Source organism: Sorex araneus, chromosome 4 (genome assembly GCF_027595985.1).
Source record: "Sorex araneus isolate mSorAra2 chromosome 4, mSorAra2.pri, whole genome shotgun sequence".
NCBI lineage: Eukaryota > Metazoa > Chordata > Mammalia > Eulipotyphla > Soricidae > Sorex > Sorex araneus.
Genome location: NC_073305.1, coordinates 90,916,908 through 90,935,410, shown reverse-complemented (window position 1 = coordinate 90,935,410; position 18,503 = coordinate 90,916,908). Strand labels below are relative to the sequence as shown.

Here is an 18,503-nt window from a genome sequence, read left to right as displayed (position 1 = left end):
TCTGAGTATAGTAACATTGAGAGGACATTCTCCAAGAAAGATGCATGTAAAAAATTATGTATGTTTCCAGGAAAGTGACTGATTCTGACAAGGACTTGGTAAGACTGTTAGTGAGTTATAAAAGAAAAATTGGACATGCCTCAAGTAATGAAGACCCCACCCCCACTGACACCCTAAGAGAAGGATATTTTCAGGGAAGTACAATTATTTCTATTCATTCACAGTTTCAAGAGCTTTAAAAAAAAGCCACATTTAGAGGCCAAAGTGACAGTAAATCAGAAGTGATACCAAAGTGGGTGGGGTGCTTGCCTTGCATGGGTTTGATCCCTGGTACCCCAAATGGTTCCCAGAGCCCACCAGGAGTTATCTCAGAAAGCAGAGTCAGGGGAAGTCCAGAGCATTGCTGAGTCTGCCCCCCCCCAAATAAAACCAAAACAAACCCCCCAAAGTAGTCACAATTACAATATTGACTCCAGACAGATTTGTGAGCCTGAAATGCTGATGAATGAACAAGAATAGACATTGTTTGACAAGCAACGGGGAGCCACAGAATGCTTTGAACATAGAAGTCACTTGATCAATGCTGTTTTAGGAAGCCTAATCTGAAAACACCTTTCTTTCTGTCAGAAAGAAAAGATTAAAAGCGAAGAAATGGCAAGTAACTGCAGGATGTATGTGCTGTCAATGGAAGGAAGGACAGAATAGTATTTGAGAGCTAGGACAGTGTAAACTTTTTTTTTTTCTGGCAGTTTGTTAGATTTAAAAAATTTATTATTGGTTAGTAATCTGTGGATTGGAGCGATAGCACAGCAGGTAGGGTGTTTGCCTTGCACACTACCGACCTGGGTTTGATTCCTCCATCCCTCTCAGAGTCTGGCAAGCTACTGAGAGTGTCTTGCCCACATGGCAGAGCCTGGCAAGCTACCCATGACGTATTGGATATGCCAAAAACAGTAACATCAAGTTTCACAATGGAGACATTACTGGTGCCCACTGGAGCAAATCGATGAACAATAGGAAAACAGTGCTACAGTGCAGTTCTAGGAATCTGTGGGAATATAAAAGATTATGGTCCCAATAAACAAAGTTACTTACCTCTACCACTACCATCAAAGTGCCTGTAACTCTTCACTGGTGTACCTGTGTCTTCTCTAGTCTGGTTTATTTTTCCCACAAACACCCAATTCTCTTTAGAAATTGGTTCTGTATTCCCATACTAAGCTTTTGTCACTGTTCAACACTCTATTCTCCTATTTCTTAAAGGTTGTATTTCCATATAAAGCACAGAGTATGACAGCTTAAGCTTTGCATGGTAAATTTGGGCATGCTACTAGAAATAACCACAGCTAAAATCTTTGCATCATCAGCTGACAGAATCATGAAAAGGAGCTTATCTAGAAAAGTGGCACACAAAGATGGATAGACAGAAATAAGTATGAGAGAAAGACTTGGCAGTAGTGAAGTCCAGTGTTCAGATGATCAATCCCATCAGTGTTTAAGGGCAATTTTTCTTTTTCTACTCAGTCTGTTTTCTATGCACTACAATTTCTGTCTCAACTAATTTTTCCATGTCTAGTAAAGTTTTTTCACATGTTTGTCCCACGGCATTAAGGCATGAGTGAGTTCAATTGAGCTATCAAAGGAAAATTTATATACATGTATATGTATATATACATACATAGAAATATTATGTGCTTTTTACAGAGCTATTGGTCACTAGCAAGATTAAAGATAATTTTGGATTAGTAGCTACTCTGCATTTGCACTCAGGAATGACTGAATGTCTCCTGGCGGTGCTTTGGGGGACCATATAGGATGCTGGGAATCAAACCCGGGTAAGCCACGTGCAAGGCAAACGCCCTCTCCGCTGTGCTATCGCTCCAGCCCCTGGTTTTCAGTTTTGATGAAAATTTTAAGTTACATTGAAGGAAATATATAGTTAACTGAAAACTTTTTTTATTCTGCATCAGTAATCAGTATTTTGCCAAGTGTTGCCATCATTTTTATACTTTATGTATAAAAGTATACAAAAGCAAGCCATTAATAAATAATTTGGGATAATAAATTTCTAATAAAGTTAGAAATTATAAGAATGCTTTTGATAATGAGTTTGCATTTGTAATACCATTTGGTATTAATTATTTTTCTTACCCATTCTATGCACACATTTCTCCAATTATGGCAGCTGTTTGTTTAAGTCAGTATCCAAACAAGATCCACCCATCACTTTTGTTATTACATTTGTAACAGTTTCCTGTTTTCTCTAAACATTTCTCAGTAAAATGAATTCTATTTCATATTTTATATCTAGGTGGGCATACTATTTTATAGTTTAAAAATCAGTATATTCAGCATTTATTTAGTCATTGTACAGTTATTATATAGACAGTACTGTATTGGTGCTGTGATCAAAGACACCTCTGCATGTTTGTCATGATGACATTACATCTGAAGAAAAATAAAAAATAATCATGCATACATATAATGACAATAGTACTTCAGTAATAGCAAACTGAGTGACATAGAAGCCATAATTTTAAAAGCATAGACATAGCTTGAAAGATGAAGGGAATTTTTTTTGAGACGTTGGTATCTGAAATAACAGATAAAGAGATATGGAAGTGAACAGCATTCATAAGTATTTGAGTTGTGAGAAAGGTATAAAGAGAAAGCCCATTTTATGATTGAATGAAAACAAAGAAAATATAGTAAATATAAAAACCCAGAAGCAAAAGAAATAAGGGGTACTTTCAAGGGAATGTAAATGAAATAACAGCTGTAGCAGATCCTTGTGAGAGAGTTTTACATTACTAGGTAACAAATTTGGGGGCATCATGAGTGGTAGGCTAAAGAACTTGAACAGTGTCACCTACAGTCCTATTCACATTTCCACATATTACAATTTATTATATATAATATATAGATATTCCATTGGTAAGCAAAATGTATCAGATCGTTTTATAAGGAAATTTTTTAAACTATTTATGTATTCCAATAGCAATCATTTTTAGATATTTAGAGCAAGTGCACAAGATAATTTAGTGTTTTATTTTGCCTAAGAGCTAGATACACCACTTAGAAGAGCACAAACAAATTGGAACTGATTTACCAAGAAATACTACGAGCAGCTGACAGATATTCATAACCATAAGAATAATTATAGCATATTGTAGAAACAAAACAGCAGCTCAACAAATCTATTACAGACATGAGATATTCTTTTTCAAATAGACATATGAAAATTATGAAATTCAGTACATTTTCTTCTTAGCCTATCATGTATAAGTTTTTCTTTGCCATCAAAATGTTAATTGATCTTTATTCCTTAAAATTCTCAAAAAATGAATTATCAAAACTATCCCCCAAAATACATATTTTACTCAGTCTAACTTGATTATTTTCCTCTTGCATTCTTATTTTCTTGTAAATAATGATCCAGGTACTTCATATTTTTTCTAATGTTTTTGAATGACCACTTCTGATTAATTGTGCTCTACACTTTAAGGGAATAAATGTATGCATAGGACATGGCCTTGATATGTACAGATGACTAATCACATACAAACACAAGTAAAATGATAGTAAGAACCATAGTAAAGATAAAAATTGAATTGAAATAGGGCTTCTAAGTAGCATCACTACTATTCTGAATAGATCATTCTTAATTGTAGTGAGCTGTGCTCATATTATTTATGTAAGGTGTTTAATAGCATCCCTGATTTGGATCTCCTAGATACTGATAAATCTCCCCAGGTGTTACAACTAAAAACATCTTCAATAATTCTTAAATATCCTCTTGAGTACTGAGTTAAAAGTGAGCTACAGTTATGAACCACTAGATTAGACGGACGATCCTAAGTGCATTTTGCTAAATTAAGTAATTTTTATTTGTCTGTTTGGGGGCCATGCTCAGGACTTTCAGGGATCACTCCTGACCCTGCACTCAAGGATCACTCCTGGTGGTTCAGGGGATCATGTGAGGTGTTGGGGATAGAACCTGGGTAAGATGCAAGTGCAACTACCTGCTGTACTTTCTCTCTGGCCCTAGAAATTAAGTTCTAATTGGAATAATCATATTTAGAGAGAAGTAAAGGGCTGAAAAAAATAGGTCATAAAAAAGCATTTACTTAATGAGATAATCTGTTAGCATCTAGAGAGTATATTAATGGAAAATGTATTTCTCAAAGGGAGATCATCATAAATTGTAACTAGTTTTTCTATGGAATTGTTATTGAAATTGTCTTTACATATTAATCTTGACACTTAATGAAGAGCAGATTAGCAATAATCCCAGATTTCCTGGAGTCTATGAATTGGAGTTATAAATGAAGTTACGGATTTGTAAAGATGGATATTATATGCTAAAATAATTACATAGTGACACACAAACTATAGATCTATGCCTCCAGATAACCTTGTTTGAAAATGTTTTAACTTATGTTTCAACTCTGGCACAGAAAAGATACTCAATTCCTGTTGAATGTCAACAAATTTAATATTTGTCTCTAAAATTAATATTTATCCACATTTAAGGTTTTATTTATCCACCCCACTACAAGTACACTTTTGAGAGTCGTATCCCTCGCTTCTTGTGAGAGTTTAATTCTAAGTCTGTCTTAGTTTTTCCCACTTGGAACATGAAAAAACTAGAACAGGACATAATTCAATTTCATGTGCATTGCAAATATATCCCTGAAAATCTCTTCTAAAGAGGTTAAAATGTTTAATATACTGGGTAAATTCCTCTTAATCAGAAATTACACTGTTTATTTGCTCTGAAAAGATTTATTATCTCTTTAAACATGAAGAGCTCTCACTTACAGACAATATATTTTTGCATCCATAGAGATTTTTATTAATGCAGACACAAGCAGTGTCTATGATATTTTCTAACATAGAGCCAATATTCCCTTTCTTGAATAAAACACAGTTTTATATTTCCATTGGCTTATTCAAATTCTCCTCCTTAAATTTTAAACTCTTACTAACTTTACTTTTGTAGGATTTATCTATTGCATATATGTCTGAAATGTATTAGCACAGCTTCCTCTTCAAACCATTGAACATCTCTCTTGCTTATATCTTTGCTCTTTCCCCACACACACACATTAGAGAAGCCAAACTTTTACATACTTCCTCTCCTCCTCTATCCTCACATGATTCTAAGTAGCTTTAAATAAAAACTGTCATGCTTCACTGAAAAAAATTGTTAGTACAAAATTCTTCAGAATTTTATTTTAAAATGCACTGTACTGTAGCCCTGTTGTCCTGTTCACTGATTTGCTCAAGCGGGCACCAGTAATGTCCTTGAGCAAATCAATGAATCTCTGTCATTGTGAGACTTGTTGTTACTGTTTTTGGCATATTGAATATGCCACGGGGAGCTTGCCAGGCTCTGCCATTTGGGCGGGCTTGCCCGGCTCTCTGAGAGGAAAGGAGAAATCAAACCTTGGCCAGCCGGGTGCAAGGCAAACACCCTACCAGCTGTCCTATTGTTCTAGTCCTGCTATTTTAAAATATATGCCTATAAAAATTATATATTTTTAAATAGGAAGTTGGGAGGGTCCTTGGGACGCTTGTGGAGGAGATTGGGTTCTCTGGTGTCGGGGATGGTGTTGGAATGATGTATCCCTAAACAGTATGAGCAGCAATATTGTAAATCCCAGTACCTAAGTTAAAAAAATCTAATGGGGAGAGAAAGATTCAACTGTCAGGAAGAGACACTAGATAAGTTACCCCTTTTCTTCTACCTCCACATCAATCTTTCACTCTTGCTTTAGTCAGCACTGACATGGATCCAAGAAAGAGATATTTTCTAAAATCACAGACACCTTTTGTGCTTTGTTTTCCAGTAGGGAAGTATATTTATTTTAGAAATTATTTTTTGGGGGAGTAACACTCAGTAATGCTTAGGCATTATCTCTGGTTCTGCACTCAAGAATTACTCCTAGTGGTACTCAGGGGACTATATGTGATGCCGGGGATCAAACCTAGGTTGGCTGTGTATAAGGCAAATGCCTACACACTGTACTATCACTCCATCCATATTTTAGAAATTCTTAAACTTTTGGTGATGAGATATTGAGTTTATACAAAATATTAAAATGACATAATTTGGTGTATTAATAATTGGTATATTAAAATAATATTTTAATATTTGATATATACTACATATATCAAATACCAAAATATTAAATTAGTCTGGAATTTTTTTAAAAATGCAGAAAAGTAAAGAGCTAATTAGATGGTAAAAAAGGAGAAACTAGTGAAACTGGTGAAGAAAATTTAGTACCAGGTATAGGAATTTTTCTTATGTGAAACAAGCAAACCCTAGTCTCAGAAGCAGGGAATGCAATACACTAAAATTAAAGAGAAGTTTTTATGGGAGTTAGATATAAAACGTGTAATGATTAAATGAAACTTGAATATGTGAGACAAATTATGAAACTGCTATAATAATCCAGATGTTGTTCACTTATCAAAAGTAATTTTATAAGTGTCCGCCATATTAAATGACAGTTTATTACAGACAGATTAATGCTTACTTGAGCTAGGGCAGTGACTATGGAAAATGAAACAAGCCCACTGAATATTAATAAAATGATTAATCTCACCCATTTTTTCCCTTGAGGCCTTTATTCCTACATGTACTACACTTTACGTGTTTGAAAGAGATCCACAGTTTTTGAATGCTTTCTTAAAATAAATGGCATTAAGAATTGTTGGGAGAATTTTGATAAGAATTACAATCAACTGTCTGGCTTTCCTGTCCTCAATATAACAGGCTTTTCTGAGTTAAATAGCAGCAACGTGTAAAGATGCGAGGAAAGAAGTGGGGAGTAATGCAACTCCCTCAAGGTTTTTTCAAGTCTCTATTTCTGACAGTCGCCAGAGAATTGAAATCCATCCCTGTCCTGCAAGAATGCATTTAGTGAGTTGTGAGCGTGTTCATTAAAAGAAATGAATGACCCAAATGCCTACGATTATTGATCACTTCTGCCCTTGTGGCTCTAGACTGGAAGTGATTTTCAAGGGTCCCAAAAGCCATTTGGATTTTTTTTTTCTTTTTTTGATCTGTAGCATGTGGTCACAACTCATTCTGCATCTGAAAGGAGCTGCTTTTGAAAGTCTGTTGGATCCTTTTACATCCCTTTATATAATTTTTGATGTATATTGAACTAAATAAGAGACTTTAGATTTGTTGCTTTTAGATTTTGTTACAAAATTTAACTATTTAAATCTCACAATTTAAATCACATTTCTGACTTTCATTAAAAGCATAGATCTCAAACCTCCAAAATATTAAAAATATAAAATACCTTGAGCAAATTAATTTCTCAGGTTTCATTATTACTTGGAATTTTAAAAGTCATAGTAGCTACAATTATTTGTTTCCATTCTTTACAAAACTCTTAAGGGGAGTTTTGTGTAGGTTTTTTTTGGCTTTAAATATTATCAGTGGTCATAGAGCGATAGCACAGTAGTTAGGGCGTTTGCCTTGCATGCGGCCGATCCGGGTTTGATTCCTCTGTCCCTCTCGAGAGTATCCCGCTCACACAGCAGGCCTGGCAAGCTACCCATGGTGTATTCTATATGCCAAAAATAGTAACAACAAGTTTCACAATTGAGACATTACTGGTGCCCGCTTGAGCAAATTGATGAACAATGGGACAAAAGTGCCATAGTGCTATTATAAAAGTATCTCAGTGCTGTATGCACTAGTATAATTTTTTTATGAATAATTGTCTGTGGACTTATTTTTGTTTCCATGTTCTTAATGTTCAACAATCATTTGTGGACACAGATCTTAGTATTATGTGCAGTACAAAGACTGGGCACATGAGGCAGAACTCCCCATATTCAAAGGTTTGAAAATCTAATAGAGAACAATTAAAATAGTGCATGCAGAGGGACTCGAGTGATAGCACAGCGGGTAGGGCGTTTGTCTTGCATACAGCCAACCCAGGATCGATTCCCAGCATCCCATATGGTCCCCCAGCACCACCAGAGTGCAGAGTTACTCCTGAGTGCAGAGCCAGGAGTAACCCCTGTGCATCTCCTGGTATGACCCAAAAAAAGCAATAAATAAATAAATAAATGAATAGGGCATGCAGAAAGATACAGAAACTGGTACCATACAATTAGCACTCAGAAGAATTTTGTAGGCCAAAATAAATTTTTGGACTCAATGTTGTGATTTTTCCAGTATATTAAAGATCTTGACAAAAATCTTAGGTGTTACTTATGAAAAATGACAACATGAACACATAGCTTCTATAAACTGTTGCATATCCTTACAGTATCTAAAAGACCTGAAGGAGTCAACAGGAAATTTACATAAACTCATCAGATTTACCATATTTTAGCATTCATATTTTAAAATACACCACATTTTATCTGTATAGTTTTCAATCAAAATTCTTATTTTCCCTTCTGTTTTTTTCTCCCAGTTTCCTTCTAAATAAGTATAAATGCCATTCTTTTCTTTTTATAAGTAAATATGATTTTGTTTAAATAAATAAATAAAAAAAAACAGAAAAACCAGTGGCATATTTTCTGACTCGGTAAGTGGGTCACACTTTGTCAAATTCTGAATGCATAAAGCTTTGTGAGGTTCTGTTTTTCTCAAATAGTAAGCTGCTCCTCTGGATATCAGAGGGCAATTTATTTGGGTCTCAATATTTTTTTACTCAGTTCATTTGTGTGAAGTACTGAAATTATAAGTACTTCAAAAAAGATACCCAGATAAATTAGAAGGTTTAAGGAAGCAAAATATCATTTTTCATTTATAATGGCCAATTTCATGCTACCCTTTATATATGCTAAATTATTTTGTTGACTGAGATCTGAACGATAGCTGCTTCGTTAATTTTCTTGTTCTAGTAATAATTTGAGGTGATCTAACTGAGGAAATGATTCTGCCAGGAAGCATTTTATACCTACAGAAAGATAAAAACTAGTCATTCTTAGAGGAAAAGAACCTAGAAGACGCACACCAATACATTTAACTACTTAGCCACAAATGCAGAACATATGTATTATCAAGAATATGCCACACACCTCATATCTCTTCATTTTCAGCAATGGAAAACAAATTATCAAATGCTTCCTTTCCAGCAGGTCCGACTCTGGGGGCAGGCGAGGGGGTGGGGAACTCCAAACAATAATAGTGAATTTATTTGTTTGTATGTAATCAAAGTAAAGAGAAAGTAAAGTGAAATTTATCAACTACACAGGCAGAGTGGGGGGTTGGGGGGCAGGGGGGCTGGGGGGGGAGGTTTACCGTGGTTTTTGGTGGTGGAATATGTGCGCTGGTGAAGGGATGGGTGTTTGAGCATTATGTAAGTGAGACTTAAGCCTAAAAGCTTTGTAACTTTCCACATGGTGATTCAATAAAAAAAAAAAAAGAATATGCCAAGATTCTTGATAATATATGCCAAGATAGTTAAGAATTTTGACTCTAGTTTTTAAAAATTTTTATACTACAACCTTATTTGTTAAGATGAATCAATTCCATTCTTTTGAACTTCTGTTTTCATCCTTTTCTCCATAACATTTATCATAAGAAATTATTTTAAAGTTGCTTAAACTATTTTACTAGGACAATTCTTAGTACCATATTACATTCTTCTAAGGATCATTTGGTATTTAAATAATATTTAACCATTAATATATGTTAACATTTATTTTAACTCAATTTTTTTACAGATGTACATTTGGTGCCAATATTTTCCCAGTGATACTCATTTTAATTTTCTTCTAGAAAATTTTCATATTCAAATACTCAACCATTTTGTTAAATAAAATAAATGAGCATTATCAATTTTATCTGGAGCTAACTTTTACCTTTCTGTTTACATTTTCCATTACTTTTAAATTCTGTATTTACATCTCAAGAATTTCATAGTTTTTAGTTATCAGTTGGTTGTTCTTACTGATTTCATTATGGGTGTCTTAACTAGTTTTAATCAAACAACCTTCCTTCCCACCCCCCCCCCAAAAAAAAAACAGCAAAAACATTTGAGGCAAACACAGAATCTAGACCATTTTTTTACCATTTTTGTTTTTTTCTGGAGACAGGGCTTCATTGTCTTACACAAACTATTAACAGAAATCTTACTAATTTTTTCTATTTCTCCAGGTCCCTATCACATGATTACCTTTGACAGAAAGTCTTACAGACATCGCCCTGCTTAATAGCTTAATTTTTCACAGGGGGAGAGGGAGATTACAGTGGGTGAAGTTACTTGCTGGCCGCCAAACAATACCAAAAGTCAAAATTAAACAAAACATAAAAAACCCTTTATATTCTCCCATTCCCATCTAATCAAAACTGGAGTTTAACGCTCAAGTCCCAACACTAACTCAGGTTTCAAAATGACAGTATCCTTACTTGTTACAACTCAGTCACCCTAAATGCAAAGTTGCAAGCACTTAACATTTGCTATTAAAACTTGGCTCAGCCACTAGAACTTTTTGTTCTTCATTTTTGATGTGTTTAGGGGACCACACAAACTGATCGTCAGGGTTTTCTCCTGGCTCTTCAGGCAGTGATCACTCCTGGCAATGCTCAAGAGACCCTGTGGTATTCTGGGGATTGAACCCAGGTCTGCCACATGCAAGGGATCGCCCTGTATGAGCTCTCCAGCTCCTAAGCCACTCAATTATTGAAAATATTTTCTGATACTATCCTATAATCCTTGATGTGAATTAGTTATATGTTCTATCCTAGAATGCCCCAGCAGATCATAAGAGAAACACATTGCATTGTCATTTTAAGAAACTTACCTATATTGTGGCAGAAATGTCTTCTCTCCCCCCCCCGCAAAAAAGATTAAAGCTCAAATACCTACCATAATATTAGCTGATAAAGAATCTAAAATTCGTTCTGAATGAATTTTACTGAATTATATATTGTGTTCTGATGTTGAAAACTTATTGATGTATCATTTCTAGGTAAGATGCTATCTCTATCACTTTTCTTCTCCTTCTCCCCACCTTTAAAATGTTTATCAAACTTAACATTTTTTGTCGTCAATATTCATGCAGGAAAGGGAGAGGCATGACTTAGAATTTCTGAATTTGAAGCTTAAAACTGTTCCTAAAATATCAAGATTTCTAAAGAATCCTGCCTCTCACTAAGGATTCTAACAAAGATCAGAAAACCAGAGAAGACACGGGTAGAGTATGCTCACTTCTGCCATAAAGCTTTACCATTGAACTGAGCTCTACTCACATGCTCTTAACTCCAAGATGTAGTTCTTCGGTATGGTTTATAGTCACTCTAAAGGAATTCCCAGCTTTCCTTCTTGGTGACATAATTAAGTCCTTATCTGCTCACTGCACAGAATTTCCTTGCCAACTCTCCCCAAATCCAATGACCAAGATCCCTAGAACAAGCACCCATGTTAGTAAGAGACTTTTCTCTTACTTATTTTTATATTGTAAAAATACAGTGTATTTTTACTGAACTGTAAAGAACATTTTATTGCATGTGAGACATTTTCCAAAAGCTCTTTCTCAATCATGTACCTCTGGTTTGATTCTAGGATCCTTTGAAGACAATTTTGTGTACAACAGAAGACAGAACATGCAGTGCCTAAGTGGTAGCCTTCACAAAATGGAGTCATTCAAATGATGTTCCTGGTCTACCTGCAGAGAGTATTCATTGGCTCACTTTTAAAATCAACTTTGATCAAAGTATGGTCCTCAGCTATCAGATACTTGCATGCATCTTAATGAACTGAAAATAAAAGAAAACATATACATGTCTGTATTTCTTTTGGCTAGTCTCATTTCTTACCAGCTCAATATAATGCTTTGCAGCTAATTCAGGATACCAGGATGTGAAGGTAAAATTGCTGATTGCTTCAATCACCATCTCATTCTGTAGACTGTTGTATCCAACATAATTTGCTATATCTTGTTAATAGGACTTTTTTTTGCTTTTTTTGGGTCACACCTGGCGATGCACAGGGGTTACTCCTGGCTCTGCACTCAAGAATTACCCCTGGCCATGCTCAGGGGACCATATGGAATGCTGGGATTTGAACCCGGGTTGGCCGAGTGCAAGGCAAACGCCCTACCCGCTGTGCTATCTCTCCAGCCCCAATAGGACTTTATTTTAAAATTTTCTACTGAATACTTTCAAGTGTGTGTTAAACTATGAACGGGTAAATATTTTAAAGCACTATATGAGAAAACTATTAACTATTAACCTATAGGGGAATGGAACCACTATAATATTACACTCAACAAAGTAGGATCTGTAATATTTCATTGGCAATAAGTAATATCAGGTAGAACTCATAAGGAAATTTTATTTTATATGGAGTTTTAGGCAGTAGGGGCTGGAGCGATAGTACAGAGGGTAGGGCATTTGCCTTGCATGCCGCAGACCTGGGTTTGATCCCCTGCATCCCATATGATCTCCCCAGCACTGCCAGGAGTAATTCCTGAGTGCAGAGCCAGGAGTAACCCCTGAGCATTGCTGGGTATGACTCCCCCAAAAAAAGTTTTAGGGAATTTTTTTCACTATTCTCCGTCTTTTTTTCAAACATTAAATCTATTAAGATTGGTGTTCTTTAAAATTCAGATTTATAACATCTTGCGTTTTTAAGTATTGCTATTTATCAGTCAATCTCAGGCCATATAAATCTCTTTCAAGCCAATGTAGATGTGTTCCAGGACCCATAAGTTTCAAAAGACTTAGTAAACTCTTTGCTGTCACTCCAAGAGTTGATATTTTTAAAGTGTATTATCTCACAAAATGGCCATTTCTTTCCAAGGACTACCTTTCTCCAGTGAAAGCTGAATTCTGTATTCTACTAGATTAGAGGTACATGGTTTTTCTCCTTTCCCCAATAAAGAGTAATTGTGGCTAAAGAGACAGTACAGCAGGTAGGGCACTTGCTTTGCATATGACCACCCAAATTCAATTCCCAGTATTCTGTCTAGTCCCTTGAGCCCTGACTGAGTGCAGAGCCAGGAGTAAGCACTGAGCTCTGATGGGTGCCTTAAAAGCAAAACAAAATTATATATTTAATGCCAACATTTAGTCTTCAATTACATAAACAGAAGTATAGTATAAAAAGATAGGCCAATAAATGATTGCAAACTACTTGAGATCATCCTACAGTTAAGCAGTATGAGATCATCATGCTGCATAACTAATGTTCGAGGCACAGTTCCTTTCCTTTGTGAAAATAGTGAAGACCATATTTTTATGCTTATAGGTACTTTTAGCTTTGTTCTATGGTGAGAAATATGAGCCTCTGTTGACCTTGAATATTTAGTCAAGAAGTTTGGATTAAGCAAGTAAGTTGAAAATAATACATGCCCCACTGAACAATTCTAATGAGGTATCAGTTTTCTTATAATTATTTTAACAGGATAGAGTGGACAATATTACCTCTAAAATTTCAAGAACATTTAAAATTTTTTGAGTTGATAAGAACAGCCTCAGAACTGGAAATGGACTGGAGGGATAGTATACAGCTTAAGATGCTTGCCTCATAATGCTTCTAACCCTAGTTTTATCCCTTGGCATCCCCTACCCTTACTGCCTTTCATTTCAGCCTGCTAGAGGGTCATTTTTGAGCACAGAGCAGGAAACATTGCACTGTCTCTCTCTGTACCCTTAGCTTTCACTTTTACATCACAGGAAATTATTTGCCAGTTTTCAAAAAAGGCTGTTGTATTATTTTCCTAAACCCTGAATAATAAAAAATAAAACTCTTGGGTAATCTAGATAGAAGACAAATGAAAACTACATATTTAGCACCAGCACACATACAACATGTGCTGAAAATTCAGAGCTCTCAGAAAACTCCATAGAATGGGGAGATCCTAGAAGACAGTAGGTATGTGACCTGGATAAGTAGAGAGTGAAAGAGCAAACAGTCAAGACATGCAGAGTTTATTCAGTGGAATGGAGATGGATCCCTATTGTTTGTATACAGTATAATAAGAAAATTAATTGGGCTGTAACACATGATTTATTTATAGAAGTATAAGAACTTAGAGTGAAAAAATGCCCACAGAACAATTTACATGTTTTCAGGGAGGATCAACAGAGTTTGACGAGCAGGAAGACATTTATTAAATATTGCCTGGTACATGAAAAGGTGACAATGAACACTAAACAGATTTTTCTGACAAAGGTTGTTGGAGCCTGAGGTGAATGTAAATGGGATAAACTGAATCATACAAAATAGTTTGTAAGGAGGATGGACCCATTTAAGTTGAACTAAAACAGTTGAGACGAAAAGAATTTATTTGACAGGAACACTAACTAAAATAGATCATGTGAAAGATGTTAATAGACCATGTGAAAGAAGTTGAACTGAATGGGTAATATTGTTGCGAAAAAAAGGGAAATTTAAGCAGATAAAATGTTTTGATAATGGAAGAATTCTGTTTTATCAATTAAAAAATGTAAAACTCACTTCTGATGCCAGGCAGTCATTAGGTCAAATTTCAAGGATGAAGAACACAATCCTCCAGCAATACCACTTCTGGGAATATACCCTGGGGACCCAAAAACACAAAGCAGAAATATCATCTGCACTTTAGTGTTCATTTCAGCACTACTATACAATAGCCAGAATCTGGAAACAACCCATGTTCCCAAGAAGTGGATAAATAAAATATGGTACATCTACGCAATGGAATGCTACACAGTCATTAGTAAAAATTAAGTCATGAACTTTTCTTATAAATGGATGGACATGGGGAGTATTATGCTGAGTAAAATGAGTCAGCAGGAGAGGGATAGATATAGAATGACTGTATTTATTTGTGGGATATAAAAAAATATATAATATGAGCCTACTATCCAAGACCAGAGAAAACAGGGACCAATGGTTGAAAGCTTGCCACAGAGTTGGGGGGTTGAAGGGCAATTAGAATAGTGACAATAAGAGTTGGAAATAATAATAATAATAATAATAATAGTTGGAAATGATCATTTTGGAGAGGAAATAAGTGTTGATAGTAGGTAAAGGGATATATCTGATAATCTTTCAGTGTCTGTATTGCAAAGCCCAAAAGGAGAGAGAGAGAGAGACAGAGGAGTGAGAGAAAAGAAGAAAAAAAACTTCCTGACATAGAAGCAGGTGGGGTACGGGGGGCGGGAGGGAAACTGAGGACATTGATGGTGGGAAATGTACACTGGTGAAGGGATGGATGTTGGAACATTATATGACTGAACCAATCATGGACAACTTGGTAGCTGTGTATCTGATTAAAACAGTTTTTAAAAAAGGAACACAATCTCCCACACAACTGTCACCACTTTAGATTCCAACCACAAGCTCTAGGATCGCTAGGACATTCATAATTGGGACCAATTTGCTACCAAATTTTAGGAAATCCCCCCTACACACACACATATCTTGGGACACTTGGGTTCAATAATTCATAAGAACCTACACACACAGTATATAAAATCACTATACTGGTGTTAAAATCTTAACAAATGGTAAAATCCAGAACCAGGCAAATGAAGAAACAAATATGAAACTTTGTACCCTCAAGATGTATAACATTTTTCTCTGAATATTAATGTATATCACCAACCAATAACCAGTTGAGCATAATTTCAGTTTTACTAGAATGTTAGTATTTAGACATTGAGTCATTGACCACAAAATCAAAATTATGTCCATCTTTTTTGATCCTCCTAGATGACAAGCTAACAAGAAACTCAAAGAGCCAGCTTTTTAATCAAATAACATGGTAGCCCCAACTTCAATTACAATGCTGGAGGCAGGCACTCAATAAGTCATCTTGTTAACAAAAACTCATATGAGGTCTAAGAGGGCTTATCATAGATAACAAAAATAGTACTGTCACATGGGAAGTGTGAGCACTGAGATAATCTCTAATAGGACCCAGGTTCAAATGCCCGACTGACAAAAACAAATACAGAGGTATCACGAAGTATCTAATAAGATGACCTATGCTCTTTGCTCCCTTTTTGATAAAAGGAGCCTGATCTCATTTTGAAAATCAGATTCAGTTACTCCTAGTAAAACAATCTTTCTGGCTTTTCCCTGGCAGCAGTCTAATCTTTGCAAAGGAGAGACCTCTACTACAAAACAGAACCCCACAGTGGATCAATAGGAGTAATGTTTGGTGATAAGTGGCACCATTCCATTTCAGTCTTTTGGTCCTTAGGGCAAAAATGTCCTTTTGTCCTTCCTGTTTAGATCTATAACTGAGTATATGTATTATATCTTGAAATATGTCAGGCTATCATTTCACAGGATTGCCATCCAACTGATACTTTACATAGACCTTTAGAAGAGGATTCTGGCATTATGTGTAAACATCTACTTCTGGGTGCTGTGATATGTCACTCAACAGTGATTATTGGCTCACCTAAGTATCCTGTATTTGGTGAAGTTACGTCCCCTAGTAGGTGTTATTATAAGGGATTCTATATATGTGGACAAAACTTTTGGCTAATCTCCAGAAGTGGTCCTAATTAAAGCACTGAGGAAAGTCAACCCTCTAGATGTTCCTAAACTCACAGCAAATGTCTATTGCCATGAGGGGGAAATACTAGAATGGAAGAGTTCTATTCTTCCATTAAATAATAAAATACTTGAATTATTAACAAATGTTCACTTGATATTTGATGATGCAAAGTAGGTGTCCATGCTATAGCACCACTTTGTGCCCTCAGTGTACAACTGTAGTTGCTTTCTATGCTCACAATTCCATGACAATGACGCAGTTATTGTAAAATCAATTTCTACTTGTATAAGACACTTCCCACCCATTTTCCATAATTACCACACCATATTTGATGGAGTTCAGACAGTAGGAAATAAATCATAGATATTAATGTGTATATACACCTCTATATAATCTATCTATCTATCTATCTATCTATCTATCTATCTATCTATATCACTGTCACTGGTCACTGTCATCCCGTTGCTCATCGATTTGTTCGAGCGGACACCAGTAACATCTCTCATTGAGAGACTTATTGTTACTGTTTTTGGCATATCCAATATGCAATATCCAATATGCATATCCAATAGGCTGGAGTGATAGCACAGCGGTTGGGCATTCGCCTTTCACGCGGCCGACCCAAGTTCGATTCCTCCGCCCCTCTAGGAAAGCCCGGCAAGCTACCGAGAGTATCGAGCCCGCTTGGCAGAGCCTGGCAAGCTACCCGTGCATATTGGATATTGGATATATATATATGTATATGTATATACCTCTTGGAGAGCCCAGCAAGCTACCGAGAGTATCCCACCCACATGGACAGAGCCTGGCAAGGTACCTGTGGCATATTCAGTATGCCAAAAATAGTAACACTAGGTCCCATTCCCCTTACCCCGAAAGAGCCTCCAAATGTTGGGAAAGACGAATGAGGAAAGGCTGCTAAAATCTCAGGACTTGGAGGAATAGAGATGTTACTGGTGCCCACTTGAGTAAATCAAGGAACAATGGGATGACAGTGATACAGTGATACAGTGATACTTTGTCATTCAATATCTTTTCAGTGAAGGAAAATTTTTGCTGACATTGACTTGTACAAAGATCTTCACACTTTTCATTTTCACCATTCTATTTGCACACCTTTCTCCTCCCAAATTCTCTATTAAAAATAATTAAATAAAGCTGGAGATATGGTATAGTCAGTTGAGGCTTAGTTTACCTGGATTCAATCCCTGGCATCCCATATAGTACCCTGACTGCCAGAAATAATTCCTAAACTCAGAGTCAGAAGTAACCCCTGAGCATCAGGTGTGGTCCCAAAATGACCAAAAAAAAAGTTACTGTTCAAATCATTGCATTTTCAACCCCAGACCTCTGACCTTTGCGTCTGACCAAGTATTTGTATATATTTCCACCTTAAACAACTTTTCCTTCCATACAAGGAAGAAAATTAACCTCATTGACTCTGGCTTCATCAGTTAGGAAGGACTGGACTTTCCACAAAATTTCTAAGCACACTTGGATATTGCTATAATATTGGTATTAATTTTTCAGCTTATTCCTGTATATTGAACTGACCTACTCAAATGCCAAAGTCAAATATTTTTCCTTTTTCAGTTACTCATATCGAATTCCTTCATCAGAATTTAGGTATAACCTGGTGGAGAAGCATTGATGCAGGTCATAGTGGATGATGTCATCATTCTAGCTCCCTGATTATGCATAATCTCACTCAATTTAGTATATGTTGCAATGTTAATAGGCCTGTTTAACTTTATGAGTTGGTAGGTACAACAAATCTCATTTTGGGTTATTTATATTTTTTAATTGGTGGGGATTGTGAGAGGTGTCTTAGGAGCTCCAAGGTCTCCTCCTAGCAATTCCTATCCACCAGGTAGTAGGTGATTAAATGTATGGGACGAAAGGGGTGATGCTACCAGACACTGAGATGCCAGAGATAATACAGTACTTCAAGGGTCTTTAGGATTGTAATCAGTGATGTTAAGAAGACCATGTGATTCTAGGAATTGAAATCATGTTTGACT

General features: G+C 35.9%; 1 protein-coding gene across 8 annotated transcripts in view; it reads left to right on the top strand.

Moving 5' to 3' along the window:
* Nucleotides 1-11,768, top strand: part of KHDRBS2 (KH RNA binding domain containing, signal transduction associated 2) — a 584,438-nt gene extending 572,670 nt beyond the window's left edge. For all 8 annotated transcript variants that reach the window (XM_055136315.1, XM_055136314.1, XM_055136313.1 and 5 more), the window contains one exon: nt 11,550-11,768. The gene's annotated coding sequence lies outside the window, so the exon portion shown is untranslated. The remainder of the gene's footprint in view (nt 1-11,549) is intronic.
* Nucleotides 11,769-18,503: the final 6,735 nt, after the last annotated feature.